This window comes from Dama dama, chromosome 20 (genome assembly GCF_033118175.1).
Source record: "Dama dama isolate Ldn47 chromosome 20, ASM3311817v1, whole genome shotgun sequence".
NCBI lineage: Eukaryota > Metazoa > Chordata > Mammalia > Artiodactyla > Cervidae > Dama > Dama dama.
The window spans coordinates 83936834-83949562 of NC_083700.1; the positions used below are offsets into that span (position 1 = coordinate 83936834).

The 12729-nt window shown below is 38.4% G+C and overlaps 1 protein-coding gene across 9 annotated transcripts in view; it reads right to left on the bottom strand.

Annotated features, from left to right (window-relative positions):
* The window catches only part of FGGY (FGGY carbohydrate kinase domain containing), a 475197-nt gene that overhangs the window by 387096 nt on the left and 75372 nt on the right, over positions 1–12729 (bottom strand). The gene's annotated exons all lie outside the window — the stretch shown is intronic.

The following is a 12729-nucleotide window of genomic DNA, read 5'->3' on the forward strand; positions in this document are numbered from 1 at the left end:
TGAGAGCTGATGCTTTTTTGGGGGGAACACAGTTTCTGGCACATTTTCACAATACAGGTTGACAATGTTTTGTATTTAACAAAAGGGAAGGCAATCTTCTAAATGACTTGGGAACAAAGGGCTCCCTGACTACAATTTCTTAATAACATTTAAGAATTCTCTTCAAAGGTCCCTGACAATAATTTAGACAGAGGGATGGAAGAAAAGTGAAGAAAACAATGAAAAAAGAAAATAAGTTAAAAAATAATTAACTAGAAGAGGTGAAAAAAGAAGAGAAGGAAAGAGTTCGACACTAAGTGACATCCCAAAGGGTTGAATTTAATGCTCAGCTTTTATTTTTCTAAAAACGGTGAAGCAAGAAGTCAAAGCATGACTTAGATCAATACCATTACCTCTCAGACTCAAGAGTTTCAGTCCAGGGAGAAGGTACGTGGATCACCTAAGCCAACCATCAAATTCTGCAGACAAACAGTTCCAGGGGACCTGAGGTTATCTGACTGGACCAGACACATCTTCCCAGTTTCAAACCATGACACCTTATGTACCTAATGATGTGCGTCCTGGCCACCGCCAAGGTCTCAGAGCCTTTAGAGTATCATGGACTTCAAGACTGAATATGCACACCTTCATCAGATTGACAGAAATTTAGAGGCTACCCAGAATCACACAGGTACAGTACACTCAGAAGACCCAATAATGAAATTCATGAGTTCATCTACAGTGACAGCCATCCTGGACAGCAAACTACAGTGCACTAGTTTCACCCTCAGAGTGAGACCCTTCTGAAATTCTGTCATATTACGTGGAAAATGAGATCTCTATTCTTCAGCATTTTTATAGTTCCAAGCATTTTTTTTAGCAAAGAATATGCTACCACAGGGCTTCCCTGGTAGCTCAGCTGGTTAAGAATCTGCCTGCAATGCAGGAGACCCTGGTTTGATTCCTGGGTTGGGAAGACCCGTTGGAGAAGGGATAGGCTACTCACTCCAGTATTCTTGGGCTTCCCTGGTGGCTCAGATGGTAAAGAATCTGCCTGCAATGCAGGAGACCTGGGTTCGATACCTGGGTTGGGAAGATCCCCTGGAGGAGGGCATGGCAACCCATTCCAGTATTCTTGCTTGGGGAATCCCCATGGACCAAGAAGCCTGGCAGGCCACAGTCCATGGGGTCCCAAAGAGTTGGACATGACTCAGCGACTAAGCACAGCACAGCACATACCATCATACTGTTTTAAAATGAGGTACCCCATCCCAAGGTTGTTCCACTTTATTGTACTAAGGAGCAAACAAGATTAAATTTTAAAAGTGATACTAGGTCTCAGGGAAAACTGTTAAGTAAAGAAAATGCTACAGAGCTACTCAGTTGGAAAATTACAGTGATACTGGCCATTATCTTTCACGTGTAAGCATTCACATCTAGATATGTGTGTGTGTGTGTGTGTGTGTGTGTGTGTGTGTATGATGGAATATTACTCAGCCAAAACAAGAATGAAATACTGCCATTTACAGCAACATAGACCCAGAGATTATCATACTAAGTGAAATAATCCAGACAGAAAAAGGCAAATATCATATGATATCAATTATATGTGGAATTTCACTGAAAAAAGATACAAATGAAATTATTGACAAAACAGAAATAGACCCACAGACATAGAAAAGAAACTTAGGGTTACCAAAGGAGAAAGGGGAGGGAGAATGACAAATTAGAGGATTTCCTGCCAGGTTCCTCTCTCCATGGGATTCTCCAGGCAAGAATACTGGAGTGTGTTGCCACGCCCTTCTCCACAGGATTTTTCAGACCCAGGGATCAAACCCATGTCTCTTATTTCTTCTGCACTGGCAGGTGGATTCTGTACCACTAGCACCACCTGGGAAGCCCTCACTCCCCATACATATTTTATATATACATATATATCTTTTTTAAAAAGACCTGTTATCAGTGCCTTGATATCTAGATACATAGCAAGTACTCAATATAAATTGGCTGTTATTATTTTTTTAAATTATGGAAACTAAGTAAATTCAAATTAGTTGTTCTAAATGAAGGGTGAACATCATAACCACCCAAGGTCACACATTTTTACCTCCTTTGTTCCAAAGGACAAAGGTAGGGATTCTTAATCTTTTCCATGGAGATTTGCTTTACTGATGACAAGTGAAAGAAGAAATCCTTCCCCAGGATTTCACTCAACATAGCAGATAAAGAAGGATGGTCACTGACCCCATATTTAAGCAATACTGCAGGCAGCAGCAGGACTCCCAGCCCCCAGGGGTCTGTACCTCGATTCTGATGCTTTTGGTAGGTGTGGGTGAGAAGCAATGATAGGAACAATGCACTCCCCTCCTGCTCCAACAGCCTGGGTTTATTCAATTCTCTCCTGCCCCTCCCCAGACTTGCAGCCTCTGTACACCGACAGCCTGTGGTTTCCTGGCATCTGCTCATTTTTTCACACCCACAATAGCTCCTTGAGCTTTGGTGACACTCTCACACTCCCTGACTCACGGCACCCTGATCACATCCATAGGAAGGCTAGACAAAAGCTGCAAATGGGGGGAGACAGGTTGCCCAACAGATTATTGTTTCTAACTGGCCCATTGTCCACACCCCACCTGGAAGCTGTTTAACTAAATTTAGCTTCACCTTAAAAGTTAAGAATAAAACTAAAAAATAGAGACTAAAGAGAAAGATAAACGAAAGTAGAAACTTGTGTGCACTAGTCTGTACAGGTTTCACCACAGTGCTCCATTTTCTCCCTAAAACAAAGCCATGACGTTTTTGTCCCTCTTTAACCAAAAAAGGAACCTGGGATTGAGAAGGGTTACATAACTTACCCAAGTTCACCCAGGTAATAAATGGCAGAGCAAAACTTTGAGCTAAGGAGTATTTGGCTCTAGCCCTTACATAAATTTGTACAGTTTAAATAAATGTGTCCCTACCTACTGTTAGACAAGATAGAGGAGGCCTCTTAGGTGGTCTATTAATACATACACAAAGAATAAGTGAAAGACTGAGTGAATGAATGGATAGATGAAGGAAATTGTAAACTAAGGTTGTTTCAAATTTACATCACCTCCTCTATGACCTCTACCATGCTCACCCTTCTCTCTGTCACTATCACAGAAGGCTTATAAATCAGTATCTGGGATATCAATATTTACTGAGAAATAACAATTTGTGCTTATCTTTTTACTTGCTCAGTATTAATTCCCCTTTTTTTCTTTAGTAGCAAGAGGAAAAATTTTACTCAAGTCACAAGGCATTTGAGTTTATCTGGCTCCACTCTAGCTGCGTGCGAGCATAAACCAATGATATGCAAGCAAAAGTATTATGCAGATCTTCAAAGAATGCTATTTAAAAAGGCTAACTCAGGTGTGTACATCCTTTTTACGAAACTCCCACCTTCTTTCTTCCTGCTACAGGGAATGTGGGCTGAAAATCCGAGACTCCAGCAGCCATTTTGAGGTCTCAAAGCCATGAGAAGTCTTTGAGGACAGAAGTCAGGCCCGAGGATACTGAAGTAAAAATGCCAAAACAGTTAGTGTCCTTGATGACTTCATGGGACTTTCAAAGTAGCCCAAGACTGTACATCTGGATATATTTACAGAAGAGAATGAACACTTATGTGTTCAAACCACTGTGATTTTAAACTTTCTATTATTTCTATTACTCATTAGTGAAGAGATAAGGATCATGTTTCTTCTGTAAGAGTGAGAGAACTCTTTTTTCCCAAAAAATAAGGATAAAGGAAATCTAATATTTACAGGCCATTTCTCAGCACTATTAAAGATACTGAAAAGTAAGCTGATGCAAGAGGATGACTGAATCATTTTTCATAGAACCTAGAACTGTTTTATACTGTTGTTCTGAGAACATAACCACAAAATAATGGAAATCAAAGAGTTTTTGCATCAATCATATCAGAAATAAATGAAATTTTTCTCAGAATTCTTTAATTTTATGATACTATCTCTAGAATCCTTGTCAAGTTTCAACCAAGTTATGGCCAAAAAAAATGTTACCTCTAGAATGACCTAAACTCAATCAGTTTTCCTTAAATTCAATAGATTGCTAAGAAAAAAAATCAAGTCATTAACAATGAGGATCCATTTTGCAGTTATGAAAGTAGCTATAATTAAAAAAAAAACAAAAAACAGGAAAACAAGTATTGGTGAAGATGTAGAGAAATCAGAATCCTTATACATTGCTGGTGGGAATACTGAATGATGCAATTGCTATGGAAAAGTTCAGTGGGTCCTCAGAAAGCTAAACAAGGGATTGCCATGTGACCCAGCAATTAAACTCCTAGTTATATACCAACAAGAACTGAAACAGGAGGCTCAAAAATATATACCAATATTCCTGGTAGCATTATTCATTATAGCCAAAAGGAAGAAATGACCCAATTACCCATCAAGGGTCCACCAACAGATGAATGGAAAAGCAAAGTGCAGTGCATGTATATAATGGAATATCATTCAGCCAAAAACAGGAAGGAAATTCTTACACATTACAACATGGATGAATATTGAAAGCAATATTGATAAGCCAGACATATAAAATCCTACTTATATGAGATATCTATAATAGGCAAATTCATAAAGATAGAAAGTAGGTTGGACATTAACAAGGACAGAGGGAAGGAATGAACTGGGAGTTGTTACTTAATGGTTAGAATTTGTATTTGAGTAATAAGTTTTGGAGATAGTGGTAACAGCTGTTCAACACCATGAATGTTATTAGAGCTATTGAACTGTATACTTAAAATGGCTTAAATGGTCAATTGTATGCTGTAAATATTTAGCTATTATAACTCATAAAATAATCTATCAAAAGCACTGGCCTATAAAAATGAGTGACTTGTATAGTATATGAATTCTTTCTCAATAAAGCTGTTTTTTTAATCAAATCTTATCTTAGATATGCAATGAGAGAAATGATCAGAACATCAAGTACTGAGGAAGGGATGTGGACAGCAGGCACGTCACCAGAGGCAGATACTATCATAGAAGTCTCTCCCTCCTTCCTCCCATGCTGCTGTCTTGGCCCGTAGGGAGCATGAGATGGCCACCCACTGGCTCTCTCCACTAAGAGCAGCACCAGAGGCAGCAGAGCCGACTGCACCCCAGAGCCCCTGACTTAATTGTCTCCAAGGGGGTAAGGGAAGTCCATCTGACAGCTGTGATCCTGGAATATATTAAGCCATGTTTTAAGGAGTCACTGTGTTAAAGATAAGGTGATAAGTCATTCTTAGAATAACATGGAGCCCACACCGTTGCTCTCTATGACCAGGTGCAACCAGCATGCCTTGGCTCAGGAAAGCACACCTGAGCGGCATCTGCATTCATGTTGCTGACTCAGTTACTTGACTTGATATTTGGTTGGCATACCAGGCCAGCCTTCCTCCACATAAGTACACATACACCTTCATACATGGTTGCTGGCTTAGCCTCATTTCTGAGTTGTTTTATCCATCCAGTATACTAGAAGCTCTACACATTAGAAGTTAATGAGTATTTTCTAAAATAATGAGGTAGGTTTTCATTGCTCATTTCACTGTTCATAAAGAGCTAATATGCTCTTTATGTGGTCTCTATCAGTCAGAACCCCAATGGCAAGGAAAGGTGAGTGAACACTTAACCAATAGGTATGTGCGTGTAAGTCACTCAGTCGTGTCTGACTCTTTACGACCCTAAGGACTGTAGCCCACCAGGCTCCTCTGTCCATGGAATTCTCCAGACAAGAAACGGGAGTAGGTTGCCATTCCCTTCTCCAGGGTATCTTCCCGACTGGGAGACTGAACCAGGGTTTCCCACATTATAGGCAGATTCTTTACTGTCTGAGCCACCAGGAAAGCCCCAACCAAAGGGTACCTGTTGGGAATTTACACAGTGAGTGTGTTAGTGTTAGTCACTCAGTTGTGTCCGACTCTTGCGACCCCACGGACTGTAGCCTGCTAGACCCCTCTGTAAGGAATTTTCCAGGCTAGACTACTGGAGTGGGTTGCCATTTCCTACTCCAGGGGATCTTCCTAACCCAGGGATCGAACCCTGATCTCCTTCATTGCAGGCAGATTCATTACCATCTGAGCCATTAGGGAAGAACTGGCAGGCAGGTTCTTTACCACTAGCACCACCTGGAAAGCCCAAAATAGTGAGGATTAATGCTAATTGTCCTAAGTGTGATTAACAGCACTGTGGTTAGGAGAAGGACAGCACTCTTGGGGACCACACTGCAGAATTTATGAGGGAAAATATGGTATTTGGAATCCATTTATAAATGGCTTAGCAAAATAAACACATATTTGCATGTCAGAGCACTTCTGAGCACAATGTAACAAAAACATTAACTGATGAATGTAGTTTATTGTGAAGATACTCTGGTGTTCCATATATCATTTTCTCAACTTTTCTGTAGCTTTAAATTTTTTTTCAAAAATAATACCTTGGGGGAAATACTAAAACAAACAAAAAAAATGAATGCTCAAAAAAAAATTAAAAAAAAAAAGAATACTCACCAATATTTAAGAAAACACTGAAATCCAATATAAATATTAGTAGTTGACATAAATAGGTAATTGATACCTATAATACTAATAGTTATTGATGTTAATTGGCATAACTTAATAGAAAAAGTAGTTAATAAATATAAGAAAAAGTAACTGCATTTAATAATATAAATACACATTAAAATAAGCAATCATTTTAAGGTTAAAAATTGACACAGACATATCATACAGATATAGGACAGAATATTAAACAGGTATCAAAAACATGTTTTCAGATATCTATTGATATGGAAAATACAATAATGAGTAAAATAAATTATGCAAGGCAGATTTATAGTAAACAAAACACAGTAATAACAGTATAAATAATTTTACTAAATTTTTGAAATCTCAGAGATTATACTTGGAAAATGACTATAAATTTGGATCAATAACCTGCCAGAATCTTCTCCTAACAGATTAGCATATAACCATAAAGAAAATAACAATATATTAATATCCATCAACCCCAAACATAGAGAACCATGAAAATCTGGACAATAAATGCCATTTTAAAAAGATTACAGTTCTACAGAACATAAATTCATCTCTTAAAGTAGAAAATATTTACTGACAACCTTCACGGAATTTTACATTGTCGTAGGGGGGAGAGAAGCAATATATAACATATATTATTTATTATATATCATTAATTATTATAATTATATTAATTATTATATATTATATAGCATATATTAGTCCTTACAAAATGTGAGGAAAAGTGAACCTGAGATTCTAGAAGCTTAGTCCTGGTTTCCCACATGCCACAGGAAAGTCTCAGAAATTTTAACATATAACTTCTAAAGCAAACTAACCAAACAGTCTCCTGTGTAAGGAACCTGGTCATCATTTCTTTTAGTCCTAAGCAATAAAAACAAATTAATTGAGGACAAATCTCCTATGAAAATTCAAAATAATTTATGTACATAACTCCATCCTTAAGAAAATAAAGCATAACTCCTTTCTACTCCTTGTTGTGGACTGTGAATGGTGATTTCTTTCCAAAAGGTACAAGACAGGAAGAGAAAAGGAGTAACTTTACATTGGAGAAACCTGACAAACGATACCTCAGCCACAAGATCAAGGTCAACATCAACATGGATATCATACTAACAGTATGTACCCTTGATATGATATAATGTGATATGATATATGATATGACATGACATGATATGATAATAATAGTACTCAACAGAAAATGGCACTGTAGTCTTCCAAAAACATACTACTCATGTCTCATCATGAGATAAACATCAAACAAATTACATTAGAGGGACATGCTATAATATATATAACCACTCTTCAAAACCATCAAGGTCATCAAAAACAGAGAAAGTGGAGAAACTGTCAAAGCCATGAAGAGACTAAGGAGATATGATTACATGTATGTGGTATCTGAAATAGGATCTTGGAATTAAAAAAAAAAAAGCCCATTAGGTAAAAGCTAAGGAAATATGACTAAGTACAGAATTTAGTTAATAATAATAGAGCAACACTGGTTCATCAATTGTTTATAAATGTTTCACACTAACATACTATGTTAATAATAAGGGAAACTGGGTGTCAAGTATATGGGAACTCTCACACTATCTTCACAACTTTTCTGTAAATCGAGAATTAATTTAACATAAAGCCTACTTGAAATTATAATTGAATTTAAAAGGACATACTTTTGGATAGTTGACAGAGTATTGCTAATCCTTGATAATCTAGGAGGAACTTCTCTCAGACCCCAGTGTTAGAAGTAGTTCTACTCCTGGACAGCAATTGGGTTCTCATCTGTTCACGCAGTTCATCTTGATTATGTTCTCACTTTTTCTTTGGTGACTAGGAAGTTTGGAAACAAATCTGTTGGTAATTAAGAAGAACCACATAGTTTCTATGATGTTCTTAACTTTATGTTATTCTATTAATATTTCACTCCATTGTGATTTCATTCCATTTTTAACATCTTTATCACTGTTTTTATCTTCTATTACTAGTCACTTCAAATCTCTTTAGGGAGATTTACATGCATATATGGTTTTGTCTGATTACATAAAATTTTATTATACAAATTTCTGACTTCCCATTTCTCATGTTACCAAAATTCTGGACTATTAGCCACTAAAGGCTATGATGTGGCAAATTACTAAAACATGGAGCTTCAGTTCTTGAATGGTAAAATGGTGATAACATCACCTGTTTTACCTGATGGTTAGGAGGACTAACGGGGCTCACACTTGTTAAAATATTAGCTCTCAGAGAATGCACTCAATAAATGATGATGATGATGATTATATAAATTACTATTAACAAAAATAGCAATAATTATTTTCATCGATATAATGAAAAGAATGGGTTTCCCTGGTGGCTCAGTAGTGAAGAAGCCACCTGCCAATGCAGGAGGCGCAGGAGATGCAGGTTTGATGCCTGGGTTGGGACGATCCCTGGAGAAGCAAATGGCAACTCATCCAGTATTCTAACCTGGAAATCCCATGGACAGAGGAGCCTGGTAGGCTACAGACCATGGGGTCGCAAGAGACACACCTTAGCAACTATAACAACAACGATGAAAAGAATGGAGCTGACTTACAAATTAACCAAAGGCCAGAGTGATGATTTTCTCACTGACCCAGATAAACAAGAGTAGCTGTCATATTTTGGAGGATAAAATCAATAAATAAAGGGTGCAGGGCAAGCAAGAGAAGAGAGAAAAACAGATAAGAGGAAGAGGAAGACGTCTTACACAGTCACTGCCAAAGGCAAGTCTGAAGGCTTAAGACAAGGTGAAATCTGATCACTTTTTAGCTATGACTCCATTAGAATAATAAAGAAAAAATAAAGGAAAAAAAAAAAAAAACCCTCTAGCCTTTTTGGCACCCATTTACCCAAAAGCTCCCAAAACAATCACAATAAGAGCCAGATAAACACCAAATCTGACCCTCTCATTGGCGCAGAGGATGCCAAGTTCATTTTCCACTGCCCAAAGTTTGCTTGGCATTGGTACATTCAAACACAGATCCTCATCTTCCTTATTCTAGAAGATGGACAGACAATGGGGAATTTCATTACAAGAACTATGAACTCTTTAAATCCTATGTGTCATTTTAGCCACAGTACCTCTAACCCTAATTGGATGTCCAGATGAGGACCTGAATTTGAGTTGGGGGGATCAGTAGTAATTTCCTCCAGTTTCTCACAGACAGTACATGGCAGAGACACTGAACCCAGGTCCCCTGACTACAAGGGTTTCCCTCTTTCTGCTATGCCAGAAACTTAATGCAAAGATCCCCTGCCAAAATCGATAAAGAAAACTAAATAAAATTGCTAATTCTTTCAAAAACTTTCTCAGCGCTGTGTCAGAAGTTTTTCTGTCACCTCATTCAGTCAGTCCATACAATAACTCCATGGAGTAAGTACCGTCATTCCCCCAATTATGTTTATAATTGAGAAAGCTCAGAGGTCTCCTATTTCACCCTGATCATACAAGTTGAAACAGAGAAGAAAGAAAGAACGAAGAGTTTGAAGAAATAATAGTAAAGACAGATGTAAAAGAGACACATGCCAGGGAGAGGGCAACCATCTTAACAAGAGGAATGTGATTCCCAGGGTCCAAGGTCTGTGGCTCAGCTTTTCAGGAAAGGGAAGCTGGAAGAGGGGCCTCTGAAGGTGCTGGCGAGTACGGGCAAAGGGTGGGGAAGGGGTCTGCAAATTCATACTAAGTACAATGAGTCATGAGTGTCTCAGTCAAGGAAAAAATGGCACGGATGACTGGACTAGTCAGTAAGTCATTTCTGAGCACTAATCTTTCTGCATCCTCAGGGTTTCAGATTGTCATGGGTGGGCAACGGAAGCCCCCAAGCATGTTCTGATAAGCCAACCAGAAGTTGTCCATTTTTAAACTCACCAAATTAATTTGACTCTTTAAAACACTTCCAATCCTTCGCAGGAATGGACCAACTTACCATCACATATTACTTCCACGTACTCTTTACGCACTGTTGTCCCAACTTGCCTGACCATATAACTACCTGGGGCCCTTGATAATCACACATATTCCCAGGTACCCCATGTAGATTCTGATTCAGTAGGTTTAAAACTGGAAGTCCTGGGGATTTGGGCTTTGAATGATCCAGCTGATTCCTATAAGCAGGCTAGTTTGGAAAAAACTGTTTTAACAGGACTTTGCCAATAGGCTTGCACGGTACATTTTACAGATAAGGAAAGAGAGACACAAAGAAGGGAAGGCCATGCCCAAGGTCACCAAACTCTTGTGTGGCAGAACTGAGGGTAAGTTACACTGTAACTCCACAGCAGATATGCATGCCACAGCATTTGAATCTATCTGAGCCAGATCTAATTTCAAAAGCAAGCTTCCTGGTGTCTTAACATGGCATCAGACACTTGGAAATGGGGGTGTGGACAATCTAGCACCATCAGAAAAAAAACAAGGGATAGTCAGGGAGCTTGGAATTGACAGTTAAAATAACCAACAAGGACCTAGTGTACAGCACAGGGAATTCTGCTCAATGTCATGTGGTAGCCTGGAGGGCAGGGGAGTTTGGGAGAGAATGGATACATGTATATGTAAGGCTGAGTCACTCTGTTATACACCTGAAACTATCACAACATTATTAACCAGCTATACTCCAATACAAAATAAAGAGGTTTAAATAAAAAACAAAACAAAACCCAGGAAGACATCATTACACTGGGTAATGTAACACATAACACCCAAGGAAAGAAAAGGAAAATTGAGGTCCTCTGCCATCTCTAGTTCTGCTTTTAAGTCCTCAAGGCTTGCAGGCGAACGGATTGTTACTGATACCCACACTATTAGCACTGCTTTGACTTCTAGGTTCATTTGGCTAAATTAATCAAAACACTTCCTTCACTACTGCACAAAAATAGGGGGAAAAAAACTAGAGAAAGGCCCTTCCTGAAATAACTGTAGACAATCAATATCACAACAAAAGAGGAAGGTCCAGATGAGACATTCACCCAAACTCCGGCTCCCCATTGATGTTAACAGATAATGGTGACTAATTGCAAGTTCTGGGGTCAAGTTCAGACCACTCCTCCAGAGCCCTCACCCCAGAGAAAGGTGGCTACCTGAGGTCTGCCAAGGCCATTTTTATATGCATGTGAATCCCCTCTACTCTAGCATTTCACTAAGAGGAGGGGAGAATAATCCACAAAATGAATAAAGTGCTTGTGAAATGTATCTTCTACTTTCTGGAAGGCCCTGCTGCTGAATGAATACTATACTCTCATCAACTCTCCACTAGGAAAGTCCAAATCACACAAAATGAGACAAAGAGAAAGAGCACAGGGAAAATGGAACTCCCCATCCCAGCTTCTCATTAGTTTAAATAAAAAGGAAAATGGAGAATATTTAAAAGAGATGAATTTAAGATACACCTAAATATATACACTGAAGCAGGTTTATCTGTCCTTTGGGAAATGATCTTCTTTCTTATATGCAATTATGAGTCATTTCCAAGATAAGAAGACCCCTGCCCTTGTGCATCCCCTGAAATTTGAGGTCAAGATGACAACAGGTTTGCATGCTTTGAGAGGTCATGTCCTATCTGTCCAAATACATGCACATCTGTGCACACATCCACTCTGTTTACTGCAGCAGCTGCAACCACACTTGAGAATTTTTTTAAATTGTCAGGTGTGTGCCAGATAGCACATGACTTATGTATAACACTCAAAATTTATTGAGAAATACTATTGATTTCAGCATATATACCTTTATACTCTGGGATGATTCAGGTACATTGATACAAAAAGCAAAATAGCTTCATTAACACACCAATCTAGTTAAAGTTAAAATCAGCTTCCTTTAAAAAACATATCTCTTGCCTTAATTTTAGGGGCCTCAAATGTTTCTTTTCTTCATCATGTAAAAAAAAAGTGGCTTTGGAAAAACAGTCACATTTCACAATGGACTATTCACATCTCCTTTAAATGTGTCCAATTTTAATGAATGGTCTTCACCTTGGATACACACATTCCAGGCCTCATAAAAACAATGGTGTTTGGGCATGTGCAGTGGAGGTGGAAGATGGATTCAAGATGTTTCAAGTATGCAAAATCACATGCAGATGTACAAACAGTACATCCAGTCAAAGCGAGTTAAGAAAGCAATATATATACAGACACCCAAGAATGGATGAACACAAATAAAATTC